The 17,134-nt window shown below is 43.2% G+C and overlaps 1 long non-coding RNA gene across 1 annotated transcript; it reads left to right on the top strand.

Annotated features, from left to right (window-relative positions):
• The first annotated feature begins 3,001 nt into the window (after positions 1–3,001).
• On the top strand, positions 3,002–16,474 carry LOC128627677 (uncharacterized). The gene is made up of 4 exons (XR_008391924.1): positions 3,002–3,055; positions 3,361–3,455; positions 15,271–15,386; positions 16,377–16,474. It is a non-coding gene; the product is annotated as an uncharacterized LOC128627677 (long non-coding RNA).
• The last annotated feature ends 660 nt before the right edge of the window (positions 16,475–17,134 follow it).

The raw sequence follows: 17,134 nt of genomic DNA on the forward strand, positions 1-17,134 counted from the left end.
AGAGGAAGATTTCTTAGCAAAAGCTGAGGATGGAAATGGCTTCCTCCATACCCTGATGCTCTCTGCCCAAGACCATGTGCAATACCAGCTGAAGTGACAAAGGCAGCCACCACCTCCCACGTGAAATCTAGCCATTAACTGAAGGCACCAGTCACACCTCAAAGAGCAGGGGGATGTAGGGGTGTCTGTCCTGATGGGGAGTTTTGTTTTATCCCTGCCATTGTTTAAAATTCCCAGCACATGGGAATACTTGGTTTCATTATTTTTTTCATTCTCCACAGCCGAGCTCCCCCTTACTGTTTGCACCAGGGGTAGGCTGCTTCCCAAGGCAAATGGCCCCCTCTCCCCACCCTGTGGCTCACCACAAGACCATGCCATTTCCTCCCCTTTCCTTTGCTAGAAGATGGAAGGGCAGTTGTGTCCCGTGTTTGGTCCGACCGATACTGAAATGCTCCATGACCAGTGGAGGGACTGCCTCACAGACGTCACATCATGTGGGCACACTCAGCCTCAGTTCAATCCCCACACGTGGGCACTCTAGGTCCATGCACAGTAGAAACATTCCTCACAGGGGAGCCATTTTGTATCTTCAGCTCTGGAGCAGGGAGTCCGGGCCCAGGAAGATGAGAGGCCCAAGACAGAAGAAGGAGCACTGGCGTTGTCCAGGCAGCTGCAGTGGGCGTTACCTCTGGCTGGCTCACCTGTGTGCATGTTCTGAGCTTTGCATTGCTTTTCTAAGTATCTGCACTGGTTAAATACTATTGCTTTCAAGGGCTCTGTCAACTTGTTAGGCCCTTAATTTATTGTACTTTAAAGTTACTTTGTAAAATGTCCCCCACCAAAGCTATTCTAGTTACTCTAAACCCTAATGAATTTTTAGTTAAAATAAAAACCCTCAGCTTGCATAAAATGGACAGGTATTTGAGACTGTGACTTATTTCCAACAAACTCTTAAAGAACAAGAGTTGGTTCATGCGGTACAGAAAGGAAAGAACTGGTCAAACATGCAAAGTAATGTTATTGGCACATGGGCAGACATGAGAAAGGGCGGACCTTGAATGGAGGGGAGGTCAGGGCTTTTGAGACAGGTGCTTCTTATACCCCATAGGGGCAAGGCTTTCCATCCCATGGAAGATAAATCTGTGCTCGTAAATGGGGCAGATAGAGGCTCAGAACCTGCCTCCCTCTTCCACTCCATCTTTCTACATCATCCCTTTCAGGTCTCTGGTCTCTGCTTCCAGTACCACTAAGAAGCCAGTCCCTAAACGTGACTCACTCCTTCTGCCTCTCTGCCTTTGTATGAACCATTTCCATTCCCTGGGAAGCTTGGTTTTCTTCTTTTTTCATCTTCCTATACTTATTTTCAATAACTGGCAAAACATTCTCTCTCCCATGGATTCCACTCCTAGTTACATCCTAAGCAAACGCCATTGTTTCCTCATGTCTGTTTCCTCACAATGTTGTCTGGAGTCAGAACGCCAAGTACGACTCCCATCTTCACCAGCTGAGGCTGTGTGATTTTGGACAAGTTACGTCTTCTCTCTGTGCTCCTATTTCCTCCATTGTATCATGGGGATAATAACAATGATACTACTACCATTTATAATTTTATAACGAGGATAATATTTTTAGAAAGTTTCTAGAATCACACAGTAACATAGTGTGTTATTATTTATTATTTTTATTAGAAGTTATCACTACCAGTATCACTATGATCATCATCATATACAACACGCCACCCTAGTGCTCTTAGTCACACACATTTTATCCACATGATCGTCATCGTTTCTTCATCTGCCTCAGTCCCATCTACCTTACTCTCCTGGACTCAGCACAATGCCTGGCGTGTGTGGGTGCCCAGTACATAGTTCCGAATTGTCAATATTGGTGCCCCTGTCTTTTTTCCTTACCAGGTCGTAAGCTCCTTAGAGAAGGTGTTTTCGGCTTTAAAACGGGTGCTAGCCCAGTGCCCTGAACAGAGCCAGCACTCAAAAGTCCACCGAAGAAACTGATGAATTCATGAAGCATGTATCGAAATGACTGTTTGAATCTTGGCTTCCAGGCAGCAGGGCAGACCATGGTGTAATGAAAGATTTTCTCCCTGCTTGTCACGTGGGGCCAGCCTGAGGTCTGAAAGCACATACCTTAGTTCAGTTCTTTGTTTTGTAAAGTGCTGTTGAAATAAAAGGCAGTCAAGATGTAGTATGAAGGATGAGGGTCTGCCTTCAGAGCCTTAAGCCAGTGCATGGAAGTGTTCAGGGATAGGTAGAAATTGCTAAGATAGGTGAGCTTCTACACACTGATGGTTTTAAGGGTCTGTATGTCCATAGCACTGGGGGTTTGTAATGAAAGTTTCTCTGCTTTTGAAAACTATCCAATGGATGTTATTTGACTGGCTATTTCATTATGTTACATTTGTCGGGTTACAAATCACTCGAAGTCATAATTTTCTTCAATTTAAAGCCCGATGCAATGGAAGGCTTGGATCTAACTTCCAGCTGAGAGAGGGCGTGAATATTTCCTTGGAACTGTAAAATGAGTTGTTTCCCACCCAAGTATGATGTGTTTTGATCCATCTCATATCATCTTCTCTTAATAAATTTCTGAACTTTGGATTGATAATTTAGCAGCTCATATGATTAAATACTATTCCTTTAAAGGGACACTTGTTAAGCTGTCTGAGTCCTGAATTAATGTTTTGTTTAAAGGGTGCCACTAAAAGTTCAGTTCAAGAGATTTTGGGGGAATGGTTTAAGTTAAAAAATGGCAATGTCACTTGAGTTCAAATGGAACCTTTAAAGATTTTCCTAGGAAATTGAATCAACACACAGAAAAAAAATGTGGGGTCAGTATAAATGGAACATAACACTCTTTACTTTTCTTCTTTAGCTGCTGGAAATGATGAATGTAAATAGAAATATAAATAAAGGAGGGATTCTAAAAGTTCTCTGTCACGCAGTGCAGGTGCTGCTGAAACAGCAAGGAAGTAGAGCAGACACCCCTCGAAGAAGCTTCGGAGAAGCCCACTTGCCTAAGACGCCTGTCTCCGAGATGGGTCAGAACTGCTCTCTGCTTTTGTGCCTGCCACTGCCTGTAGTATTTCCCATTCTCCCAAGATGCAGTCATAGATGCTGCAAGTTTGGGCATGGCCAACATAGGCACCTTTGGGTGCTCCTTAGAGCAGTTTGCTTTTCCTTCTGGGTCCACAGGTAACAGTATTTTTAGTTCACTTGCAGTCACGTGCAACCATGTGACTAGATTCTGGCTAAAGGGTTTGAGCAAAAGTAATGAAAGCCATGTCCAAGTGTGGCTCCTAAAAGAACTTTTGTGATATTTCTCTCTCTCTTTTGCCATCCCCAGCTGAAGGCGGGAGGTCCAGGGAAGGACTCCGAGGCCCAGTGATTTAGCTGCATCACCAAATCTAAAAGTCTGGTTTCCTGAATGACCATGTGGAGGTGAGCCACCTGGGATCGCCATCTAGACACACGTGCATGGGACTTTGTGCAATCAAGAGGTGACTTCCAATGCTGTTAAGCAACTGAGATGTCAAGGTTTAGGTATTACCGTAGTAGCTGTGTTATGTTTTCTGACTACTAGAGACAAGTAGGATGCAGATCTTATCTTCAAGGACTTAACATTACAGTTGGAAGAAGAATGTAAGTAAATGATTTTAAAACAACATGATCAGTATAGCAAGTGAGATGGATAAGACACAATGAGAGTAGAGGAAGGAGGAGCATGGGGATGACAATGATAAAAAGGCTTTCTGGAGGAAACCCACCACTGTGTATTTCTTACAAGTGCGGGTGTGGCTGAGGAGGGTGGTCCTGGGTGGGGAGGAGGAGAGGCTGAGAGGCAGGTTAGTGTTTCTGGAGCAGAAAAGATGAGGTGGAACAGAGTGACATGATGGGAGAGAGAAGCGGATATCAGACCTTAGGTGGTCTCACATGGCACACTGTTGGGCCTGGACTTTTTGGGACCAGGAACATTCAAAGTCCTGATTCGTGGTGATGTAAGAAGCGTGTAACAGAATATAAATCAACACTTGTTTCTTTCATGGAGAATGTCTTGCTATTTAAAAAAAAGGTCAGCTGAACTAAATAGCAAGCCTATGATGTAGCCGATTCACATTCTGGCATAAACTTATTTTATCATGTCCAGAAACCTGATCACTCTTCTGAGAGCTGCTCTTTAAGTAGCTCTGTTTTAGACAAATTATTCTGCTTATTGTGGATGATGGGTTTGAATGGTGTGTATTCAGGGAAGTAGGGCACTTGGGAAAATGAGGAAGAGCAGGAAGACTTGAACTAGAGCAGTGGTATTATCAATGCACATGTGTGAATGGACTTCAGAAATATTCAGCATAGGAGCAGGGTGTTGTGTAGACAGCGAAGGAAAGAAAGAATACAAAAATGAGTCCCGAGTGTCTTAATCCAGTGTTTGGGTGGATGGTAGTGCCATGGGTAGAAGAGAAGTCCATACATAGGCTTGGTGGGTAGTTTGAAGAATAACTGTCAGTGCTGATGAACGTGAAGTGGCTGAGAAACACCCAGGCAGATATGTGGAGCAGTAGGTAGAAGCTAATTCTCCAGAGACAGGAAGGAGGTTCGAATTTGAGAGTCATTATCATAGGAGGTATAGAAACTGGGAACATAATTCTACAGAGTGAGGGAAACAGTGGCCCAGGATGAATCCCTGTGGGACACCAGAAATTACGGAGACAAAGATCTCACGAGACAGGCCTGATGCTCCCGGGGACTGAGAGGGCAGAGACATTTTAGAAGCGCTGCGCCAACACAAGCTTCGGCAGGGCCAGGAAAACATCAGTGAGAAGGCCTGCACTGGGTCAGGATGTCTCAGGGGGAACCCTGGGGGCGGAGAGGTGGTGGGGGAGAGGCAGTACTGGAGCAGACTGATAAGGGATTCTCAGACCGTCCAGAAATCCAGGCAAGTCCCTGCTCCTTTCGGGTCCCATTTCCGCCTCTGGAAGATGAGGTCAGACCAAATGAGCTCTAAGATGCTTTCAGCTCTAGTGGTCTATCATAATAGATAACAACTGTGAATACCGAATGTGTGGTAGACACATGATTTTTGTAAAGAGTGCACAAGATATTGGCATGTCACTTTTCTTGAGGCTGAGAGGGCTCAAGTGTCAAGTGTCAAGTTCATATAATCAATACATTCATGAACTGAGAATTAAAAACTAGGTTTGTCTGACAACCAGCCTGTGTTCTTTTCACTATCTTGTGCTGGATAGTGATTTTTAAGGAGAGAAAAACCACAGGCAGAAGAAGGTGAGTTGAGTTTAGGTAGTAGATCATTTAGAAGAGCCATCCTTGCTATTTCTCACAGGTATTTCCTTTAATAAAAGGCAGAATGTTCCTTTTGAGAAACATAAACAAAATTCAATACAAGCTTTGAACTAATCTGATGTTAGGTGTGTGTGTATATATATATATTGACCAGCAAGTGTTGGGGAAATTGGGAGCTTCTATATAGACAAAAATATCAATACTGGCATATTTACAGAGGCAATGCATTTTTATTTAAAAATTTCTAAAGATGAGCTTAGTAGTTGAGAAGTATAGAGACTCCTGAGGACATAGTTCTCATTCAATGCAGAAAAGCAGTCATCTGAAGCCAGTTTTCTGATATAATAATAGGAGGGCTTATGCTTCCTCAAGGTGTTTTTCTTTGAATATGTTTTAGGAATGAGTATTTTCAGAGTTAACCAGCTTATTGGGGGAATGTTCTACATCCAACCAAAGTGAAAGGGGGAAATATTTTGAATATATAACACACTGATTGATTGATTTTTAGAAAGTGGAAGTGGGGAGAGATAAAGACAGACAGATACTGACTTGTTGTTCCACTCATTTATGCATTCATTGGTTGATTCTTGTATGTGTCCTGACCAAGGATTGAACCTACAACCTTGGTGTATTGGGATGATGCTGTAACCAACTGAGCTACCAAGCCGGGCCAATATATAACACATTTAAAGAATCAGTGGTGTTACTGGGCTTTGCAGAACTGGATGAGTAGGTTTTCAGAAGCTTTCCACTTTAGGTATTTGGACGTTTCTATACACTTTTTCTGGTGTAGACACCCTCTGCCCAGTAGCCTTGCAATTTTTTTCATAGGCCATCATTATAGTTCTGTTGGAGGTAGCCCAAGTTGTAAAGTGTTTTAGATAGGGCCAAGTCCAAATATTCCTTCTTATTGTCAAAGAAATGAAACACAGATAGGGGATGGGTCTTGCCCAAGGTCATAGTTAGGGTAAAACTGTGACTACAGCCCAAGTGTCCTAGCCTCCAAGGCTGCACACTGGGTCTAGAGTGCAAGCTCAGTGTAAAATGGGGCTCTATTTTCACCACTCTTATAGTCCCCTAGGGCCTAGAGCAGTGCCTGGCACAAGAGCGTGTTGGCTGTGCACGCCAAGCCAGCCAACACAATACACAAAATGATGCTGTTTTAGCATGCTTAGCAACATGAAAAAGCTTCGTGTGATGCCAGTTTCTCCATTTGGTCTGATTCCACCATGCCACATGTCCTCTAGGCTGCTCAGCCCCATCCCTAGCTCACAGCTCTCTCAGGATCTATGAGTAGCCCAGCCAACCCCCAAAGTGGCAGGTAGAAAGGCAGGGGGCCCAGGAGCTCTGCAGCCATGCACGCTGCTTGAGTCCTGCTCTGACCTGGCTCAGATTCTTGCTGGCTTCTTGCTCAATCTTAAATCAGCAATTGAAGCTATTTCATGATAACCCCAGGTCTAAGTTCCTATTGTGATTTTTGGATTGTTTTCTTTGTTAGTCAGACTAGTCTAGGCTTTAGTGCAGTAACAAACAAGCCCCCACATCTCCGGGGCTTAATACACAAAGGTTCATTTCTCACTCATGAGTCTGGCAGCTCTCTAGGACAATTTGCTCTCAAGCAGTGATTTAAAGATCTCAGTTTCTTGCATCATGTAGCTACATTATTTGTAAAACATGGCTCCCAGGTGAGCTGGCAGAGGAAGACTGAGCTGGATGGCTGTGTACTCTCTTAAATGCTTTAGCTTGGAAATGACACACATTGCTTCTGCTCAATGTCTATTGGCCAGAACCACTTACATGGCCTTCTGTAACTATAAGGGTTCTGCAAACTAGAGAAAGCACATAGCTTTTGGCAAGCAATAAAGATCTCCATCAGAATGGAATCGGGTAAAGGAGAGCTCACCAAGGTTTTTTGCTTTCTTCTTTCCCCTCTCCTACCCCCCCAAAATAATAAGCTGACTTTGCAGAGTGGAATGTTCTTCCTGTGGCTTAGCAAGACATAAACAGCAATATCAGTCTAGGAAGTATATATGGAGGTGCTTTAGGCTCTTGGGAACTTTGCCAGACCCGGTAACTGCTCCGAGATGAGGTCACATAAACTGTCTCATGAGTAATAAAAGGTGGAGTGGACATGGCTTGGCTGAACCCAGCTGGCTTATTATTCAGTTCAGACAGAGCTAAAGAAAAACAGTTGCCCAGTGGCCTTTCAACTCTGCTCCTTGCCTGTTATTTCTTCAGCCATTTATAGTCTAGTGTCTGGATGAAGCTGGGCCAAAGTCTGGCAGGAATGGAGGCAGATAAATCATTTGCAGACCAGCATGGGCCTCACAGCTTTACTAGGAAAGGAAAAATTGAAAGTTCAGATTGGGGTATAACGGTGTCTTTTTTAATTGGACCAGAGTGTTTTCATTTTTAACTCCTCATGGTGGCCCAAGCACCATTCTAGAGTCACACATTCCACACCTTCAACGGATACATGCTCTGCCAGGCTTTTGGTGGGGAGAATATAAAGATTTGCTACCAGCAAAACAAATAGCAGTTGGACATAATGTAGGCACCATGGTGGGATTTGTTGGGCATGGTGTCCAGCCTTCACGTTTCCTACTGGTTTCTGCTGTTGCGTGGGATTGTCTATGGAGAGTAGGCTTTGTTTTTCACTTTTCGATGAAGTCAAAGACTTTGAGTTACACTTGATAGAAAACAGAGGGGGCAAAACCAGCCACAGGTTATGCCCTTTTTCTCCACCAACACTTCCCAACCCTCCATCTGATCAGTTATCACATGGTCATGGTTATGTCTTCTGAGTATCTCCCCACTCTGTTTCATACTCACTACCTGACCACCTTTGCCTGGGGTTAAGTCTCCACTGTAGCTCATCTAGAATATTTCAGTACCACCCTAGCTCGTCTTGCTGTCTTCATCTTCCAATTGTTTTATTGAAATTTTGATTTCTACTTTCCACCCACTCCATCCAGCCCACGCTGCTGGAATGACACTGCTAAAGTGCAGCTTTGCTCATGAGCCTGCTGAAAAATTGCAGTGCCTGTCTAAATCCAAAAGATAAGGCAGAACTTGGCATCAGGACGCTTCAAAATCCATTCTCCCATGGCCTAAGCCACACTTACTGGGTTTCTCACTCTGACTGCCCAGCTCTGGGGCTGGTCCCCGTAGTCCTTCTCTAGTACTTACCCACTGGTTGTTCTCATCTGTGTGTAATATTCTGGTGCTGTGTGCGTGTGTGTGTGAGAGAGAGAGAGAGAGAGAAGAGAGAGAGAGAGAAAGGGACTCAGTCTATATCTCTACAAGTCTGTGAGCTCCCTAAGGCCTGCATCCCTTCTGTTCACCCTATAGCTTCTTTAGGACTAAGCCCCACTCCTTACCTATAGTAGATGCCCAGTTAATCTTTGCTGGTGGTGAGTAACACGTAAGTGGAGCCCAGCGGAAGATGTTCCAGGTGAGTGTTGCTTTAGGGAAAGGCAGAAACTTGCTACCCCAAAGCTTACAACCTAGACCTGGCTGGTGGTGAGAAGAACAAATATAAATGTTCTTTCACATTTGTTCAATTTAACAGATATATGGGGAGCACCTCAAGGTTATACATGGAAATATACTATTACCTACCAATCCCAGAGGAAGAAATGCAAATTCATGCTCAGCTCACGCCTGCCGGTGAAATATTAAGCTCAAGCCAGGTTTCCATGATTAATGAGCTGTAAGAGAACACCACGCTGTTCCATCTGCTGCTGTGGGCTTGTGGTTACAACCAGGAGACAGCCGGACTTCATCAGCAGTTAAAGCAAAGAGTAACTTGTGCCCAGTCATCAGGGGGAAGATCACTGAAGGTCAGGAACACAATAAAAAAGAACAGCATCACTTTTGGCCGATTGAAGAAATTGTTAATTGATGGGCATTCCTGGGTGAGAGTATCAGGGTTCAAGGGCTCCCCCTGCTTTGATCCACACCTGCTCTATGCTGTGCACCACACAGAAGCATGGGGTGCACAGGTGAAAGAGAATACAGGGAGCTACCTGGCACACAGACAGCCTTTTCAAAAAGGTCCCTCACATTCATGTATGACTTCACAATTTTCCTTTGTATAAATTTGCTTCTATCATTATAAAGTTATATCATAAAATGTTAATAAAAAAGTAAAAAGAATATATTTTACATATTACAATATTCCTACACACAGATCATTGTTAAGACTGCTAAATTTTTCATCCTTTCATATATGTCTGAGCCCTTTTCAGTAGTTGAGTATGTACCATCTGTTGTCTTCTGTGACCTGCTTTGTGACACAAGCATTTCCCCACATTAATATGTAGCCACTTTATTTTTGTTCCATTTAAATATATTAAAGTATAATTCAAATGCAATAATAATCACTTCTCTTAGCACATTGCTCTAGAGAGTTTGATGAACGTATACAGTCGTGTTACCTCCATAAGGCATAGAACAGTTTCATCACCTTTCCAGTTTTTTCTGCGCCCCTTTGTCCTCAATCACACCAACCCCCAGGTCCTGGCGCCCTTTGATCTGTTGTCTGTTCCTATAGTTTCGTTTTTGCAAGAATTTTATATGAATAGAATCATACAGTGCATAGGCTTTTGGATCTGGCTTTTTATACTTAGGATAATGCATATGAGATTCATACCTGCTCTGTGAATAACTAGTTTGTTTATTTTTATTCCTGAGCAATAAAACCCATTGTATGGATTGAACACACTTTATCATTTACTTAGTTGAGGTATATTTGTACAAACCTGATCAGATTTTGGTGATCACAAAAAAAAAAAAAAAACACTGGACACATTCACATACAGTTTCATGAACATAGGTTTTCATTTCACTTCAGTACCTGACTAAATACCTGGGAGTGGGCTGCTGCATCTTATGCTAGATAGATATTTAGCTCTACAAAAAACCTGCCCACCCACCACCCAGATACTGAGTTCTAACACAATTCTCCAGTAGAAGGAACGGGGTCTTTGGGGAGATGGCTGATTCTACAACTGAAGCGGGAAGTACATTTAGCCGGGAGCGTCTCGTAGTACCCCACACAAACAAAACAAAACCAAGCGCCCCGCTGGTGGTAGTGTTCCCAAGGTGCATAGGGGCCAACTGAGAGACCCCTCAATGGCCAAAGCTGGAAGAGTTTGAGCAACAAAGCAAATGAAGTAGTACTGGATTATAACCCAACATATGAAATAAATATTCATTCTTATATGAACAAATGATTGGATAAATTAATAAATGGAGGAGAAGAAACAAATCTCTCATGCAGAAGGATTTCAAAGAAACTATGTAGATACTCCCCCTAAAGGAGAACAGTGTAACTCCCACTTCTTAGGTGCGGGCTGCGTATCATGATGTGTCCCAAAGTGAACTGTATGGATAAGGAAGGGGATGGTGTCGCTTTACAGGTGAGACCCTTGACAAACAGGACCTCAGCCAGGTGATCAGGGCCAACAACAATACTCAGAAATCATGGTGATTGTATGTATTCTTGACATGATGTTTTGAAAATGACACTTTACCCAAAAACTCATAACCCCATGAGAATACCAGACAAATTCCAGTGGAGGGGCATCCTACAACATACCTGACCTGTGTTCAAAAATGCCAAGATCATGAAAACAAGCCAAGTCTGAGAAACTGTCGTAACCATGAGGAATGTTAGGCGGTGGGATGACCATGTGTAATGGGGGATCCTGGATGGGATCTGGAACAGAATACAACCTTAGGTGAAAGATGAGAAATCTGAATAAATTATGCACTTCAGTTGATTATAATGTATCAGTATTGATCCATGAACTGTAACAAATATACCTTACTAATGTGAGATGTTAATAGGGAAATTGGTATTATTCCTTCTTGAAGTATTTAGTATAATTCACAATGAAGCCACCTGAGCCAGGAGGCTTTTTCCTTTCCTTAAAAAAATCAATTTCTTTAAGAAGTGTAATACTAATGAGCTACTCCATATCATCAACATTCTTGGCACAGTGAGCAGAGAGTTATGTGTAATATTCTCCGACATCATTATAGCTCATGTTGGTGTCGTCTGTAATGGTGCTTCCTCTCTCATTCCTAAAATTTGTAGTTTTGGTCTTCTCTCTTTTTTTCCTGCTCAATCTGGTTACAGGTCAATCAATTTCACTGGTTTTGTCAAACCATGGGCTATTGGCTTCATTGCTTTTGTTTATTTATCTGTTTTTAATGTCACTAAGTACTGCTTTTATTTCCTTTCTTCTGCTTGTATTGGGTTTGTTTTGCTTTGTTTTTTTTGTTTCTTAAGGTAAAAGCTTATATCACTGATCTGAGACCCCTTTTCTAACACATGGCTTCAATACCATAAACCTCACTCAAAGCACTGCTTTTAGTACAAAGCACAAAGTTTGATTAGGTTGTGTCTCCATTTTTTACTCTGAAACTTTTCATCTGAGAGCCACACATTAGAATCACCTGCAGAGCTTTGAAAAATGTCAATGTTCACCCCACCCAAGGCCACGTGAGTCAGAAAACATGGTGGTGGGGTCTGGGCATTGCTTTGTTTCGATAGCTTCCCAAAGTGAGTCCACCCAGGATCAAGAATTCCTGCTGCGACCTCACTGAAAGTAATTCATTCGCAAACTTGTGTGCAGATGCTGATCTGGATGCTTTTGAAAAATGCTTATTCTTACGTGCACCCCTAGAGATTTTGGCTCAGCAAGTCTACATGATGGTCAGTGGAAACCGAATTTTTCACAAATGTAATGATGATGAATGTGGGCTTCAGACTAACCCGTGGGAAAATCTGCATTAAAAAAAATCCATAACATAAGAAATGAGCCCCTGCTGTGGTAGCAGCTGTTTGCATTTCTGAGTATGGTTGGCACCATTGAAGTGGGTGTCCCCCAAACCTGTGCTTTCACGGAACAAGTTTGTGGTAGCAAAGAGGTGCTCCTTGCTGGGAATGCCTGAGATGACTTCATTACTGCCACTGCTGTCCTCGGCATCACTCTTCAAGGCCACGTAGAATTACCTTCATAGATTTCAGGTCTTTGCTCATGCAGGTGGCTCTGTCTGAATGCCCCCTGCCACCACCCTCACCTTTCCCTGTTCACCTAGCTGACTCCCTGCTGCCACTTCGGGTGGGAAGATGTCTCTGAGCTTCCTCCACTCCAGCAGCCTCAGACTTCTCCAGCCCAGATCAGCTGCCTCACCCTCTGGGAGGGGCCGCAGGGCACCTCCGAATATTCACCTGGGGTTGATCACCTACCTACTCATCTGTATTCCCCTTGGGACCCCTTGAGGACAAGTTTAGTCTTCTTTATCTTCAAGGGGGCTAGCCTAGGGTCTGGCCCATGATGGACCCTCAGGAAATGTGTGCTTAGCTGATCTAAACTGAGCACTCTTCAAATAGCAGACATCCCTCTGTTTTAGATTTCCTGTTGGTTTCAGTGGAGGCTGAGGTCAGGGTAGTGACTTCCTGTGGGTTTGGTATTGACAATTCCACTTTCTGGAGCCTAATCCATGCATGTGTGGCTGAAGCGCGTGGAAGAAGCCCAAGCTGTCTCTGCAAACAAGTCTCCAGCCTAGGGCCTGGCAAGTGATAACTGTTCAGAAATATTATTTGATTGAATGAGATAAAGGTGCAGAGAAGGAAAAGGCCAAAAACAGTGTTCAGAAGGCCACAAAGTCATAAATCAAAGGAGAAAAAAAAGCCACTTAACTTATTGCTTATTAGATTCTAATCAGTCTGAAATCTCCAAATCTATATCCAGGCTTTTTAAGTAGAACAGACTTATAACCTGGGAGGGACTTACTTTAGTTTCCCCAGAAAGCAAGATAAATGAGAGTATTTTTCTGAACATTCCACTTAATGGGTTAATGTAATGAGTGTTGGTAGGTCAAATAGCGCAGTTGTGTAAACAAGTGTTTAAACTGCTGCCAAGGAAGATGCTTAAGCTCCTCAAAGGGGACTTAGCTGTGAGGCCCATTAGAAACATCCATTTACAAGGAGTCAGGTTGATAAATGTTGCACGTGTTCCTCAGTGTACAATCCCTGTTCCAGGACACAAGTTTGGCACAGCGTGACAGAGTTTGCAAGAGGCACGCGTAATGAATAAAATTGCTTCTCTTTAAAAAAATAGACATGGTTACACATTTCTCAGGGTCATTCAAAGTAGAGACAGTTTTTTTTCCATATAGAAATAAGTGCACAAGTTATTTTTTTTAACTTGAAAAATGAAGCAGTATCCTTTTTGGTGTAATATCATTTAAAGAGTGGGTACAGGTATCCCTGCTTTTCAAAAGTTTGTGCTGTGTTGCCTCTCTCCAAGGACCTAGTGAGTACAGGAGCTCCTCCGGGTCACATGGTTTCCTTGTAATTCTGATGAGCTGCTGTAGGAACTGAACTCTTTTCAAAAAAATATATTTTATTGATTATGCCATTACAGTTGTTCTATTCCCCCCTTCATTCCCCTCCACCCTGCACACCCCTCCCCCGCCATTCCCCCCCTTTAGTTTATGACCACGTGTCTCAGTTCTTTAGATTCTATATTTCCCATACTAATCTTGCCCTCCCCCTATCTATTTTCTACCTACCATCTATACTACTTATTTTCTGTACCTTCTCCCCCCTTCTCCTTCTCCCACTCCCCTGTTGCTAACCCTCCATGTGATCTTCATTTCTAAGGCTCAGCTCCTCATACGTAACTGGCAAGAACAGATCAAAACATGGCTCAAGAACAACTCAGAGCTCCAGAGCTGATAAATCTAAGTGACAAAGAAATAGCCAAACTTTCAGATGCACAGTTCAAAACACTGGTGATCAGGATGCTCACAGAACTGGTTGATTTTAGTCACAAATTAGAGGAACAGATGAAGGCTAAACTAATTGAAATGAATGGAAATGCACAGGAAACCAATAGTAATGGAAAGGAAACTGGGACTCAAATCAAAAGAGTAGATCAGAAAGTGAACTCTTGTTTAATCAATTACTCTACAGTAAAATCAGTTTCATCATGCATTGTTTTGCTTAAAGTCACAGAACCTAGCAATGACATTAAGTGAGGATTGACTGTACATTTTTTCTTAGTGAAAAGAAAATCCAAACGGAATTTTTTTTGTTTTAATTGTTACTTTTATTTTTAAATATATTTTATTGATTATGCCATTACAGTTGTTCTATTCCCCCCTTCATTCCCCTCCACCCTGCATACTCCTCCCCCACCACTCCCCCCCTTTAGTTTATGACCACATGACTCAAGTTCTTTAGATTCTGTATTTCCCATACTATTCTGGCCCTCCCCCTATCTATTTTCTACCTACTGTGTGTCAGTCACAGTTCTAGAATCTGAATGATGATCTAACAAGACTTCCCAGAACAGACTATGGTAAAATAGAAGGAACTCTGAGTAAGGAAACCAGGTTTTTCAGTTCTGTGCGTGCCTTGGGTAATTGCTTGCCCTCTCTGGGCTCTAGCTTCTATGTACGTACAATGAGGGGGATGAGACTGGACCACAGGAGCTCCAAAGTTCCATCCACCTGTCATTAAGGTAGCATCACGCAAGTGAAAAATGAAAATGTGCATCGGTAATTTCGATGTGGGAGGAGTTTCATATCTTTCTTCTTAATTAAAAAAATTTAAAATTTTATTGTTGTCCAAGTATCTTAGAGTTTAATATGGCAGTAGGCTGAAGAAACGGCTTCTGTGTAGAATAGACAGTGTTCATACTTCCTCTCGAAGGGTGTGTGGCAAATGGGGTGGAGGGTGAGCTGAAGGCATCTAAGAAAGTTGCGGGTAAAGACTGGATTGCTTCTCTAATGTCTCTGTCCTACCACCAGGAGGGACTGCAGTCAAGATAAGCACAAGGGCTGAAGCCAGGCTTGATGCTGGCTGCATGGCATGATGGGACATGCAATGCTTGGGATACACCTAGTTCTGCATTTGTTGTTTCTATGTCTCACTCAGGTCTTAGCTTCTAGCGCAGCTTCTAACAATTTCAAATGGAGAGTGATGCATGAATTTGTAAGATAAGACACGCAAGACCCTTCAAGAAACGTTTGATACTGAGTACATTCTACAAGGTCAGTTTCTTTTCTTGCTACTGTAAAAGCACTGTGATCGGGGACCTTCTATTGCAGGGCCAAACTATGAACACAGAGAGATTCCTTCAGGGTTACTCTCTTACAGAGATAATAAGGGCTTTTATGTTCCTCTCCTTAGACTAAAGTATGTGTTCTCTTTTACCAGAATTTCCAAGTACTCCCTCCACCCAAGTACTCCTTTGTCAGCACAGTGTCCACCTGCTGTGGGAGTTTTTCTTCTGAAGCACAGTTCCAACCATATCAGTCCTCTGCGCAAACCTGACGATGGCTGCCCATTGCTCACAGAGTAACGTCCCATCCCCTGAGCTTGCCCTCTGAGCTCACCGTGATCTGGATCAGGAATGCCTGTCCAGCCTCATCTCATATCAGGTCACCCCACGTACATTCCCCTCTGTGTGGGGGGTTCCCACACCTGCATGTGCTTCTGAATCACCCGGAGGGCTTGTTAAAACACGTGTCTGGGCCTCCAGCCCAGCTTCTCTGATTCTGGGAGGCTGAGAAGGGTCGTTGAGATTCTGCATTTCTAACAAGTCCCCAGGTGATGCTGATACTGTCTGGGGACCACACATTAAGAGCCATTGCTCCAGCCACACAAGTGCTGGTTCTCTGGAGACATAGTGGGTATGTATTTTTATGTTTTGGGCATTTTTTTTATGTTTTTCATCAGGCTCTTGCTCTTGGTACACTCTCATTCATTTTCAAGCTAATTTTACTTTCTAAGGAACTTGTCTCTCCTGTGTATTTCGACAACGTGCCACTGGTCTTCCAATGTAGTACTTTTTCTATTCTACTCTGTACTAGAGCTAATTGAGTGTTTGCCTTTCTTTCATTCAAATGCCAGTCCCTTGAAAGAAGGGACCATATTTCATTAACCTTTGAATTCTCAAAAGGCTTAAACATCATCGTGGTGCTGAGAGGCATCCCTGGTAATTACACATTTCCTTATTCTTCTTCCTCTACTTCTTTTAGCCTCCTCTGCCGCAGGATTCTCAAGGGTGGCAGCCATCCTCTGTCTGAGGTTGAAGGATTCATACCATTTAAGTGTCTGAACTCATCATGAATTTCATCAGCAGTGTTACAAAGACATTCACCAAGGTGAGAAAGCAACCAACCTAAAATGTTGGCCCACGGTTTTGGAGCTACCTGCACTATGAAGTTGTTAAACTCCTTTGCAGTAAGTTAAGCTGTCATGGGGAACACTGAACTCACCTCCGATCAAATGAAGTATTTGAATTATTTTTTAAATGTAAAGTGCCAGAAGCGATTTTGTTCTCTGTGGATCACTCTTTCCTATACTGAATGCGTAGGAAAGAAGCAGGGGAATTAATAATGAAGCCAGAGTCAGTGTACAGTCTGGAGAAGGTTTTGTTCAAAGTAAATTTCAGGGAATGCAAAATAATCAATCTCCTTAAAAGACCCTGTCAGTTTGCAAAGTGCACAGAGTGAACCCAGTTCTCCCGCATGAGTCCCTGCTGGCTGGTGGGGAGGGGGCGGCCATTTAGCCTCTCCCAGCCCCAGCTCTCCTTCCTGGGACTTTCTCCTCAGCACCAGGTCCCACACCTGCCTCTCCCGGTGGGTTCCCTCTGACCCTATGACTTCTTCTGTCGCCTGCATCCAGTCTACATCTTTCTTTTAGTTCTCCCTAGCTGTGTCACAGGGTCTCAGATTCAATATGCCCCTAAATCAAACTATCATTTCCCTGGTTCTCCTGCCATTGGATTCTCAAA

This window comes from Artibeus jamaicensis, unplaced genomic scaffold, assembly GCF_021234435.1.
Source record: "Artibeus jamaicensis isolate MK-2021 breed Jamaican fruit bat unplaced genomic scaffold, CSHL_Jam_final contig_465, whole genome shotgun sequence".
Classification (NCBI taxonomy): Eukaryota; Metazoa; Chordata; class Mammalia; order Chiroptera; family Phyllostomidae; genus Artibeus; species Artibeus jamaicensis.